Below are 13,067 nucleotides of genomic sequence, written 5' to 3' on the forward strand. Positions count from 1 at the left end.
CCAGGCCTGGCGCACTACCTCTTGAGCCACAGCTCTACTTGCAGCTTTTTGGTGGTTAACTGGGGGTACTCGCAGGAATCTCCAGCCTCAGGCCGCAGCCTCCTGGGTTGCAAGGAGCGAGCCACTGGTATTATTATTGTTATTGTTATTACTATTATTTCATGCCAGGCCGCATTAGCCTTCATCAAAACCCCACAGGAGGCACGATTATTACTACACAGGGCGGGAAACTGAGGCACAGGTCCCCGTGGCTCACTCTGCCAGTGGTGCAGGAATTGTCATTCTGGCTGCTTCCTTCACAGCCACCGCCGCCGTGTGCGTGCACTGTGCGGCCCCTCAGGCCGAGGATGCCCCAGAACGCCGGGCTCGGCCTCGGCTCGGGATCCCCCCCCCCCCCGCGCCCCGGCCCCGCCTGGCCGTCCCCACCGGGTCGCCCCCACCCCGCTGCCCTGCGAGAGTGCAGTCCGAGCCTGCGCCCTGCCTCGGGCCGCGGCGCTCGGCCACGGCGCCCTCTGGTGGCCACAGCGGGAATGGCGCCTTCGTGGGGACTGTGGCACAATACCCTGGAAGCTGGCACAGGGGACCCGGTCCCCGCACCCGGTCCTGCTCGCTGGGAGGGGGTGGCTGGTTCATTTCCTTGACCAAATGTGTCTCCAGTACCCAGACTTGCAGGTGAGGCCTAGCCTGACCGGAGGGAGGCAGAGCCCAGGACACCATTCCTGGCCTCCCTCCCTGCCCTCCCCCTCACCCCTCCCTGCCCTCCCCTTAGGGTGGGGGTGCTGGGCAGGCGGGCTGGGGAGGGAGCGGACTGGGTAAGGCCGCAGAGCAGAATGTGCAAATGCCCTGGGGTGGACACTAGCGAGCAGAGCCGAGGAAGAGTGCCATGAGGTGTTTACCTCCCTTTTATCCTCTGAGGCGTGTGCTCAGGAGGGGGGCTGGGGGGGATGGAGGGGAGGGCTGGACTGGAATCCTCCAGCCACATTGCAGACTGCGGGGGTCCCCTCGCCCCTCCTCTGCGGCGGTCTCCACACCCCGAAGGGGAGGCCGGCAGCCTCTACCCAGGGCCTTGGGTGGGAAGATGCTATGCTAATTGCTGTTCCTCTGGCTCCTTTAGGAATGAGCCTGTCATTTGGGCAATTACGGAATTTTCGAAGTCAATAACAGCTGTGTGTCTCCCCCTCTCTGTTAAAATGCCACTGGTGATCACATCCGCGCCCTGCCCTCCCTCCGCAACCTGCTTTAAGGGGTTCAGCGCTTCTGCTCCCCCAGTGAGCAGGGAGAGCACCCCCCCCCCCCGGGGCCAGGCCTGCAGGCCGTCCCCCATGAGCCCCGCCAGGCTGGCCTGGGCCTGGCAGAACAGGGAGACCTCCTATTGGGAAAGCCATGGCTGGCTGACGCTGGGGGCCCCGCCTGCCACCCCCGCTACTCAGGAGGCTGAGATGGGACAATCCCAGTTCACAGCCAGCCGGGGCAGGAAAGGCCACCACACCCCTGTCTGTGGGACGTTGCGATCCATCTGCCCTGGGGAGCGGGGTGTGGGGCAGGGGCACAGCTCCAGCAAAGGCCCTGGGGCAGGAGGGCAGCCAGGGATGGGAGGGGGGGGGAGAGCGGGCAGCGGAGGCTGGGGGGCCACCTTGGCTGGGGGGCGTGCGTGTAAAGGATTCTGCCCACTCAGTGGGGGGAGGGGGGAGGGGGAGGGGATGGAGGAGGGGGAGGGGGCTGCAGCTCAGGCTGGTGCCTGGTTGGGCGCTGGCAGGGGGTGGGGGGCGGGGGTGGGCTGCCCCCACCCAGGAGACGTCCTCCCACCCCAGAGTGGATGAGTGCTGGTGCCCCTCCCTCCCAGCCCTCCTCCCCGTCCCTCCCCTCTGGGTTTAGGAGCCGCTCTCACTGTGCACAGTGAGCGGGGACCACGGGCAGCGGGCCTGGCTTCAACCCCACGGCTGCACCTGACACCCCAATGTCACACGATGCCCCGAGTCACCAGGTCTCCCGGCGCTCGGTGCTCCTGACTGTGGCTGCTCCTCCCACCGTCCTCCCTCCCGGTCTCCGTCCTCCACACCCGCTCCTCCTCCCATGGTGGTTATTGGATCTGAGGCCAGGAGGGGGAGGCAGAGGACAACAAAAGAGCGAGCGCCGCCTGGGGCGGGAGGGCAGCTCTCCTCCTCCTCCACCCTCCTCCTCTCCCTCCTCCTCCCCCTCCTCCTCCCCTCCTCCTTCCACCTCCTCCCTCTTCCATACCTCCTCCTCCTCCTCCCTCTTCCACACCTCCTCTTTCCTCCTCCTCCTCCTCCTCCTTCCCCTCCTCCTCCCCCTCCTCCTCCTCCTCCTCCTCCTCCTCCCCCTCCCCTTCCCTCCCAGGTGGGACTCCGGCCTCCCCCATGGCACCCAGCTGCTCTTGGAGATGGGGTTGCTTGGGGGAGGGGGGTCACAGGAAGGAAGAAGGGAGAGGAGGGGCCATCTTTCCAGGGCCCTAGGGTCTTTGGGGCCTCGCAGCTCCGGTCCCGAGCTTCCTCCGGGCCTGGCTCAGGTCGCATCTGCCCAGGATGCCGCTGCCCCCACCGGTCACCCCACAGCCGGTCACCCCACAGCCGGTCACCCCACAGCCGGGCTCCCCACACCTCCGCCAGCCAGGCCGGAGGGATCTGAGCTCCGCCTCACCAGGAGGCCGGGTCGCCGTGACGAAGCCCGGATACCCGGAGAGGAGCTGAGCCAGGATCTGAACCCAGCTGCCCACTGCACCCTGTCCCCCCCGCCCCCACGGGCCTGCCAGGCATGGGGGTGCTGGGCACGGGGCTGCAGCCCATCAGCCGGGGTGAGCTCTGAGATCAAGTCACAGGCTGGGAGTGAGAATGAGAGATCAGTGTGCGCATTGGTGCTGGTCCAGCCGCTACCTTCACCCAGGTGGGCCTTGAACCGGAGGCCCTTCTGCCTCCGTCTCCTGTGTGATTGGTACCACACCCTGACGGAGGCCAGGGCTGCTCGTGCCGGCGTGCTGGGGCTCCTGCTGGAGCCTGCGGGTGCCCCGTGCCGGCCCCCATCTTTCCTCGCGGGGTGGAGCCGCGCTCCTTGCGGACTCTGGGCGTGCTCAGTTGGTGCGTGCTGCCATAGCTCTGACTCGACCTGCTTCACGCGTCTACCTTACGGCGCTCCTGATGCACTCAGAGCTGCCTAAAGCCTCTGTCCACCCCCTGCTGGGTCGAGGGCTTGGCGCTGAGAAGCTTCTCGTGGAATGCTGGTTGAATGAATGAAGGAAGGAAGGAACCATACCCTCCCTTGCGTGGGGTATCTCTTCACCCTATGCAGACTGTATTGCCTTGCCGCTCCAAAAATTGTTTTGTCAGTCATGGGTCTTGAACTCAGGGCCTGGGCGCCGTCCCTGAGTTTCTTTCTCTCAAGGCTAGCACTCTACCTCTTTGAGCCACAGCGCCACTTCTGGTTTTCTGGTGGTTTATTGGGAATAAGAGTCTCACGGACTTTCCTTGCCGGGCTGGCTTTGAACTATGATCCTCAGATCTCAGCCCCCTGAGAAGCTGGGAGGACAGGCGGGAGCCGCCAGTGCCTGACTGAAAGATATTTTGAGAAGAGAAGGAAAGCACCGTCCTCATGTTCTTGGGCAGGGTCCCGCGGGCCGAAGCCATTTCCCCTCAGACTTGCGTGTGCTCAGGACAGCCGCTTTGGCCCGCGCGTTGAAGCCCGATTCAGCCGCCTGGGTGGTTTTCTGCGCCCCTGGGCGTCTGTGTTGGGACACTCTGGGTGTCTGGTTCTCCCTCGGACTTCAAATTGGCCTCTATCCTTTCCGAGTGTCCACAGGACCAATCCTCCGTATTTCCCGGCGGGTCCTGGGAGGCATTCGTGCTTTTGATCCTCGAGGAGAAACACATATGAAGGAGATTCCTAAACACCCGTGACGGGACGACCCTAAGAAGTTCCTCCTCACGCGTCCACACTGCTCCGATCGAATGATCGTCCTCCTCCAGAGAACGACGAGTCCTCCCCGCCACGGGCTCACCGAGGAGAAAGCAGCCTTCGCTCCCCTGTGGATGATTATTCCCAGCAGACATTCTAGTGGAAACAACACACCGGAAACCCATCCCGTTAAACACCGGGAAAGCCCGGCCGGCTCCCGAGCGTCAGCCTGAGGGCGCTCGAGCCTTCGCACACCGCCCTCCCCGAGGGCCCGGTGCAGGAAGGCTTCCCTGGGCGACCGCACAGCCCGGCGGAGCCCCTGTGCGCGCGCACAGTCCAGCCGCAGGGATGTGAGCGCGTTCGCGAGGACTTAGCGGTGCGTGTATGTGCGTGTGCGCGCGCACACGAGCGCATCCATGCACGCCCCGATCTTCCTGCAAGTGACTGGGGCCAGGTTGTGGGTTTCTTGCTGTTGTTGTTAAATCAGGATGGAGGGGGAGGAACACCTCTCTTGTATTAGGCATCATCTTCTGTTCGAAATTGTGCTACGAGGCAGAAAGATGTCTGTGTGTGAGCGGCCTCTCCCTTAATGAATCCTCGCTGTAAGCCACATTTACGGCCCAAGGAAAATATTTTTCTTCATCTCAGTAGGGCCACGGAAGACGATTCATGGGCGGCTGAGTTGAGCTCAGTGTCCTCCTGTCTCATGAATTATGCAACATCTTCCCGCTTGAGAGTTGCAGCCTGGGCTTCTTGGTTAGGGAAGGATCAGAGCGGAGATGGAAACAGCCCTACCTGAGCCTTGCAGGGCTGAGGGAGACCAGTCCCAGGCTCCTCCCACAACGGGGTCCTTTTGTTCTAGACGTTATCCAACAGAACACTGTTGAAGAGAAATAAATCTTCTTGGAAAGGACCCAGAAGTTGCCGGGCGCTGGTGGCTGACACCTATAATCCTAGTTACTCAGGAGGCTGAGATCAGAGGATTGAGGTTCAAAGCCAGCCCAGGCAGAAAAGTCCCCATGAGACTCTTATCTCCCACGAACCTCTCAGAAACCAGAAGTGGCACTGTGGCTCAACGTGGTGGAACACTAGCCTTGAATCAACAAAAGCTCATGGACAGTATGCTCAGGTCCTGAGTTCAAGCCCCACAACTGACAAAAAAAAAAAAAAAAAAAGAACCCAGAAGTTGATATGAAATTCAGCTCTGAGCCAGGTGCTGGTGGCTCATACCTGTAATCCTAGCTGAGATCTGGAGGACTGAGGTTCAAGGCAGAAATGTCCATAAGACTCTTATTCAAAAAAATAGCCACCAAAATCAGGGCTGGAAGTGTGGCTCAAGTGGTAGGGCACCAACCAACAAATACAAGGTATTGAGGTCAAACCTCAGTGCCTCCAAAACTCCCAGTCAAGGGTTCACCCTTCATGGTTCCCAAGGAGAATTCCTTGTTCTCTCTCTGCTCCTCTCTACTACCTACCCACTGTGACGAGGCTGGGTCCTCGTCTATGTTTACACTGAAAATTCCTTTTTTTTTTTTTTTTTTTGCCAGTCCTGCAGCTTGAACTTAGGGCCTGAGCACTGTCCCTGGCTTCTTTGTGCTCAAGGCTAGCACTCTGCCACTTGAGCCACAGCGCCTCTTCTGGCTTTTTCTATCTACGTAGTGCTGAGGAATCGAACCCAGGGCTTCATGTATACGAGACGAGCACTCTACCACTAGGCTGTATTCCCAGCCTGAAAATTCCTTTCTTGTTTTGAACATTACCCATAGCTCTGATCAGATGTTCAGTCCAAAAGGCTACAAAAAACAAAACAATTAATACAAAAGGAGGAAAACACACAGGCCTGAGAACAAGAAAAGCTAGGAGTTGGAGATGGAGCTCTCCCAAGCTGGCCCACAACCTCCTGCAAGCTAAGCAGAAGGAGCAGACCCAAGTACAAGGTGGGCGGGTTGAGTCTCGGTTAGGAGGCCCTCCCGGTCAGTTCCGGCCCCAAACCGAACTGACTCGCGCCCTACAAGTATCAAGGCAGGGTTCTAGGGGGTCCCCCTTCAAGGGTGGAGAGTCTGGGGTGTTCCCCAGTCTCCTCAGGATTGCCAACTAAGCGCGTCCGCTTCGACAACCCCTTCGAGAAATAAGCAAAAGCAAAATAGACAAATTACAGGACAAGACAAATGAACAGCGCTGTTTTCTTAGCTTCGGAGTCGGGGATCTCTGGGGCTATCCCGGATGAAACCCCAAACGTTATGCCAAGTCGCGAAACGACCACCAAGAAGACCACCGATTCAAAATATCTATTTCATCCCTCTATTACATTGTAAACTCACGGAGGGTAGGACCTATGACGTAAACCTTTTCTAAACTGTTATTCTAAAGGTGATAGCTAGGCACTGGCGGCTCATTTGAGCATCATACCCTGGATTCCGAAACCCTGTCATCCTAGCTATTCAGGAGTCTGAGATCTGAGGATTGTGGTTCAAAGCCAGTCAGGGCAGGAAGGTCCATGAGATTCTTCTCTCCAACTAGCCACCAGAAAACAGGAAGTGGCGCTGTGGCTCAAAGTGGTAGAGAGCTAGCCTTGAGCTGAAGAGCTCAAGGGACAGTGTCCAGGCGGTGAGCTGAGCCCCGAAACCAACAACACGAAAGGTGATGTACTGAGGGGTTACAGTTACCTAAGTCAGGTAGCGAGTATTTTTTTTTTTTTTTGGACAGTGTTACCCCTTCCCTTCCCTCTCTCCCAGTTTTCCCCTCCTGCCCCACCCACAAGTTACATAGTTCATTTTTAGTGTCGTGTCTAGTGAGTGCCACTGCTGCTTTTGTTCCCGCCATTTCTGTGTGCCCCCCCCCCCCCAAAGACAGATAAAAGAAGAAACAAGACAAAAAGGAAAACAAGGGCTAGGGATGTGGCTTAGTGGCAGAGCGCTTGCCTAGCATGCCCAAAGCCCTGGGTTCGATTCCTCAGTACCACATATATAGAAAAGGCCAGAAGTGGCGCTGTGGCTCAAGAGGTAGAGTGCTAGCCTTGAGTTAAAAGAAGCCAGGGACAGTGCTCAGGCCCTGAGTCCAAGCCCCCAACAAAAACAAAAAACCCAAACAAAAAGAAAACAAAAGCAGCAACAAAGAAAAATCCTCTTGTTTCCATTTCCTAGAATTCATTGGGATCGCCATTATTTTATAGGATCTGAGGCACACAGGCTTTGCACCCCCGTGTTCCTCTCCCCAGCGTCTCCTCCGGGGGGCTCACTGTGTGTGAAGGCCTGGAGTCCCGTATCGTTTATTATAGGACCTACGTTCCCCCATTGCGGGGCTTGAACTCAGGCCCTGGCCACTGTCCCTCAGCCTCGTTGTGCTCAAGGCTAGCGCCCTCACACAGCAACCCCAGAGCCACTTCCAGTTTTTGAGTGGATTATTGGAGATAAGAATCTCACCAGGACTTTTCTGCCCAGACTGGCTTCGAACCGTGATCCTCAGATCTCAGCCCCCCCCCCCCCCCCCCCCCGGAGCAGCTGGGATGACAGGCGTTGAGTCCCCGGATCCCCGCTGGACATAGGGCTTTTGAATTCCTCTTAACTCATCTTCAACACTTAGCAAGGCCCTGGCAGGCCTTCATGAACACGTTCATTGTGGCCTAAAAGAGGGCTTAACGAGGCAGAGCCGTGCAGAGCCAGAGGTAGGGAGAAGCCAGGGGCTGGGCTGGAGCCTGGGGCGGCTTCCTGGAGCCGGAGCTCAGGGCGCGTGGCGTTCTTAGAGCGGGCTGCCGCGCACGCCCGTGTTCTCCCTCCTGCCCCGGGTCCCAGAGAACCTCTGCCCCCAGTGGCTTAGCAGCCGCCGCAGCAACACCAACATATTTACCTGGATCCTGGGCATTGAGCCCCACAACGACCCCCCCAAGAATCCCTCGCCACTACCCGCTTTGGCTGGGTGCCACTCCCTGGCTGCCATTTGTAATCCTAACGACTCACCAGACTGAGAGGTGTGTGGCCCGAAGGATGGTGGTTCAAAGCCACTCTGCGTAGACCAGTCTGCAAGACTCCGTCGCCAACCTAACCACCAGTTCAAAGCTGGACTGGAGGCGTGGCTTACGTGGTAGAGCACCCGCCACGAGTAGGAAGGCTGAGTGAGGACACAAGGACCCGAGTTTGAGTCTTGGTTACAACACACACACACACACACACACACACACACACACACACACACACACGAGCGCGCCATTTCATACGCTTTGTGACAACCCATCCAAATACCCGTGCTGCATCAGTTCGACATGTTTAGCAGTGTGGAGGCACAGCAGGACCCCCCGGGCTGAACAATGACCCCCGAAAGTCAGCCACTTCCACCCAAAGCAGCCTGCATCGGTGTGGAATTCACTAGAATGAGAAACTGGTGCTTCCCAGAGCTCTGCTGTCTGTGGCAGGCGGGCACAACCACGGAGGTGAAAGGTGAAAGGTGAAAGGTGAAAGGCAAAATCCGGGGAGGCCGCGGAGGAGGGTGTGGAGGGAGTGGGGTGTCAGGGAGCAGTTCTTCAGCCAGTGCTGCCCCCCCAAGAGCCACAGGCACCCCGAGAACCAGCAAGCTCCTTCGGAGCGGTGGCTGAAGACCAGATCTCAGCTCATTCTCTCCAGATTGCCACAGACATTGGGCGGCTGCGGCGGGCGGCATCCGGAAAATTCTTCCTTATTTTCCTTTTTAGAGTTGGGACCTGGAATTTCCCCATCATCCCTCCTGTCAGGACCTTGAAACTAAAACAGCAGGGAGGCCGTGCAGACCCCACGATCACAGCCTTCGCTTGCTCTGGGGAACCGTAGGCTGGGTCACATGACTGCGTTCACCAAGGCAACCTGAGGAGGAGCAACCTGCGCCTGCCCCGTCCAGTTCCCTTTGCCCTCTCCCAAGGGCCAGAATGTTCCAGAGAAAGGCTGCTCCCTCAGCCTGGGTCTAGGAGGGAAGGCCACGTTGGGGTGGGGGTGGGGGTGGAGGGGGGAGCTGCCCCCCCCCCCCCCCCACTGATTATCAGTGATGACGAGATGTCACTGGCTGGCAGGTCTGGGCAGGTTGGTCTGAACAAGTCGGCGGAGTGGCGCAGGTTTCATAAAGAAAAGAGACAAAAGGAGGGAACGCGATACAAAGGCTGAACTAGACGAACAGAGTGAAGGCATTTGGTTTGCTTTGCATGGAGACGGAACAAGGAGACCTGTGGAAATGGCTTTGAGAAGTGGGGTGACGGATGGCCTGTCCTTGATCTGCTGGGTGGTTAAGTGGTGAAGTCACAGTAAATAAGCTAATATAACATAAAGAATACATAAACAAAAAGCATCGAGTCGACATTAGACTATTCAGGGTGATTTTAGAGATGTGTGTGGGTCCATAATGATTAAGTTCCTCTCAGTGCAGCCCTCCTCAATCCTGTATTATCTTTCTGGTCTCCTCTGAAAGCTGGATGGCCTAGCTCTGCTCATTGGTGTTCATTTGTTTTGGTTGGCGAGAGGGCTTGAACTCAGGGCCTGAGGGTTGTCTCTGAGCTCTCTTCTTCGCTCAGAGCTAGTTCTCTACCTCATTGAGCCACAGTAGCACTTCCCATGTTCTGGTAGTTAATTGGAGATAACAAATCCCAAGGACTTTCCCTCCCATCTCAGCCTCAGGAGTAGCTGGGATGGCAGGCGCCGCTCTGGCCATGCTTTGAATGACTGTGGCAGGTGTTAGAACCATCTCATCCCGGAATGCGGTGGACAACAGAGAAGACCTCGGGCTTCATACCGAGCACTTTCACTTTGCTTGTCCGGGAGGGGGATGTTAGACAAATAAAAGCAAAATAGATGACTAAACGCTAAAGGAAGATCCTTTCAGAAAGTGATTGGGTCATAACCCGGAGTGATCGCGGGGGCAAGGACGGGCTGGGGCCACCATCGAGCTTCTTGACTTACGGCGCTTACGCAGAAATGGAATTTGATGGGGATAACTGTCTTTTCTTTTTTAGTGGACCCATAATTTTCTGTCAATCTCTGTAATATGCATACTGGGTGGATTTAAGAGTGAGCGCTCTTTCATTTTTCAAACGATTCTTTTTGTGAGGCAAGCACTCTCCTTCCTACTCATCTGGAATTGATGGAATTTTTCATCCATCAAATAACCTGACACCCGGGTTGAAGAGAGCTCTTCCTAGACGCGTTCCTTTTTTTGTTATAGCATCAGAGGCACGCAGGCATTGGCGCCTTTGTGGTCCTCCCCTACGAGTGTCCCCCTTTGGTGGCACTGTGTGTGAATGCCTGGAGTCTTGTATGCTATAATTAGCTCGGGTGAGTTCTTTTTTTTTTTTTTTGGCCAGTCCTGGGCCTTGGACTCAGGGCCTGAGCACTGTCCCTGGCTTCTTCCCGCTCAAGGCTAGCACTTTGCCACTTGAGCCACAGCGCCGCTTCTGGCCGTTTTCTGTATATGTGGTGCTGGGGAATCGAACCTAGGGCCTCGTGTATCCGAGGCAGGCACTCTTGCCACTAGGCTATATCCCCAGCCCTCGGGTGAGTTCTTGATGGATGGTGTTTCTGGCATAGCCAGAGAACTCCATGACAGGGCAGTAATGGAACTCGGGTCCCGGAATATGAACCCATTCCACATGCAGTGAGACTCTGCTGTAGGGCATTGCATTTTCTGAGCTGTAGACTAGGTTCCCTCCTGTAGACAGCCCACCATCTGCTCCCAGAAGGCTTAAGGGGAACTCAGGGAACGAATGGTTTTAGCCACAAAAGCATCCCACCTGATTTTATAAAAAATATTTTCTAACACAGTAACACCCATGAAACCGGTACAGTGAAGAAATACACTCACCAAATGTTGACTAGTGCCTTTACCACCAACTCCATTCTCCAAACAGACTGATAAAACGTGTACAGTTAAGGCAAAGACGTCTATTTTATGGCTGAGGGAATGGAAGCCAAGAGGTTAGAATGAGTTAAATGTATTCACACATGTATTGAGGCATTAATTTAATCATTCATCCAGCCATTCATTTGGCACATACTTATTGAGCACCACCTTGCAAAATAGCCTCTGTGCTTCAAATGTTCACCATTCTAGAATGATGACTGGAAATCTGAGCCCCAAAGGAAAGGCAGATTGTTCTACCAGAATTGTTCCTAAGAAACCTGCTCTGTCCTGGGGACCAGGCCTCTCTGGGGATGTGACCCTCCAGCACAGGTCTGAAGGATGGCAGTTTACTAAGGAGAGAAGCAGGTAGAGAAACTGCTCCAAGAGCCTCCCAAGGTGTGACTGGAAGGGTTTAGGGCTGGGGCTTGTCCCCAGGAATTCTGGTTCTGTGAAGCGCAGAAAGAGTCTTGAGCTTGGTGGACAGAGAGCAAACAATCCAATCCTGTTTCAGGAAGGGCTTTAAGGGGATTTGTGAAATCCCAATTAAAAATAAAACCTCTAAGGAAAGAGTCACATGTTCAGACTTCCCGTTTGAAAAGAAGAGGCTAACACACGGTAGAAGAATCCTCTCTTAAGCCCAATAAAGAGCTACAAGAAGCCAAAACAGATCTCAAACTTCACAGTGAAAAGTTAAAGCTTTTTTTTTCCCTTCCACTACTTCCTGGATATCCTAGACAATGCAATAAGGCAAGACAAAGAATTAAAAATAATAATGGTTGGGAAGGAAAAACCAAACAAAAGCAGGTTACTTCTTTCAGGTGAAAATGTTTGCGCACATAGAAAATCCAGAATACCTGCACACAGATTTTGAGAATGAAGACATAAGCCTGGTGAGGTTATTGGATATAAGATGCCATATAAAAACCATTTTTATAGGCTGTCAGTCATAAAGTGAACTTTTCCGAAAAACACATTTATACCTGTGAAAAAAACACCTGCAAATAAAGATAGAGCTAACAAAAGCTCTTCTGAAATCTGTGAGACATTATTAGAAGAAATTAAAGAAGGCAAACATATGTAACATATTTGTGGAACCAAAAGCTCAATACTGTGAAAAATGGCAAGTTTACTTAATTTTGTAGAGTCATACAATCCCAGCCCAAATTACTTTTTTTCCCCCAACATGGAAAATTTTATCTCATCTTAAAATCTATGTGGAAATGCAAAAGGGAAAGACTGTTGAATGCAATCTAGAAATAATTGGGAAAAAATGAGTAAAAGCCTTATATTACTAGCTATCAGGACTTTGTTAAAAGGTAGTGATTATTCCCACCATTGGTGGCTCACACCTGTAATTCTAGCTACTCAAGAGGCTGTGATCTGAGGATCTTGGTTCAAAGGCACATTGGGCTGAAAAATGTCCTGAGTCTTTTAGCTCTAGTTAACCAGAAAATAAATAAAAGCTGGAGGTGGAGCTGTGGTTCAAATGGTAGAGCACCATCATTGAGCGAAAAAACTAAGGTGGGCACCTTGTCTCTGAATTCAAGCCCCAGTATCAGTGTGGGTGCACGCACACACACACACACACACACACACACACACACACACACACGTAGTTGTTAAGATGATGTATGATTATCTTTGGGTGTCCAGAGGAGTTGCTCTTCAACAAAGCAGTTTATGAGTACAATGCACCTTGTTCAACTTCATCTCTCCCAACATTCCCCCCCATAGCTCCCAACCCTACCCTTCCCTCAGTTGTCTTAATTTTGTAGGCTATGCATTGCATTTTACAACTGCATGCTTCCTACCTTCCTGTCTTCATTCACCTGCCCCCCACCCCCCGGCTCCCTCCTTCTCCCCAGCTTCTGTTTCCTGGTGTTTATTTGGGGACTGTGTACTATTGGCACAGTGGCCCAGACACAGATGGACACACATGCAGTCTCTTGGTTTATAAGGTAACAGGGCAATGGGGATGGGGAATTGATTTCTTTTGATGTTGGTTTGGTAAAAGGCGGACAGGTGGATTGTTCAGTGTATTGGAAAAGGAAAAGCAAGTTAAAAAAAAAAAACCAAAGCAGAGACAAAAGCAAAGTCAGCAATTTCTTTCAGAAGAAAATATAGGAGGGAAGCATCATGATTTAGGGTGGACACGAATGACTTTAAATAGGATACAATAATCTCTCACCCGAAAGAAGGAAGGAGGGTGGGCATACAAATGGGTGAGTTCCCGATTTTTTTTTTCAGAGTCCATTAAGTGGGTGAAAAGGCAGAGCTTGAAATGGAGGAGGAGAAGGCGCTTATAATGC

The sequence above is a fragment of the Perognathus longimembris genome, chromosome 7 (genome assembly GCF_023159225.1).
Source record: "Perognathus longimembris pacificus isolate PPM17 chromosome 7, ASM2315922v1, whole genome shotgun sequence".
In the NCBI taxonomy this organism is placed as follows: Eukaryota; Metazoa; Chordata; class Mammalia; order Rodentia; family Heteromyidae; genus Perognathus; species Perognathus longimembris.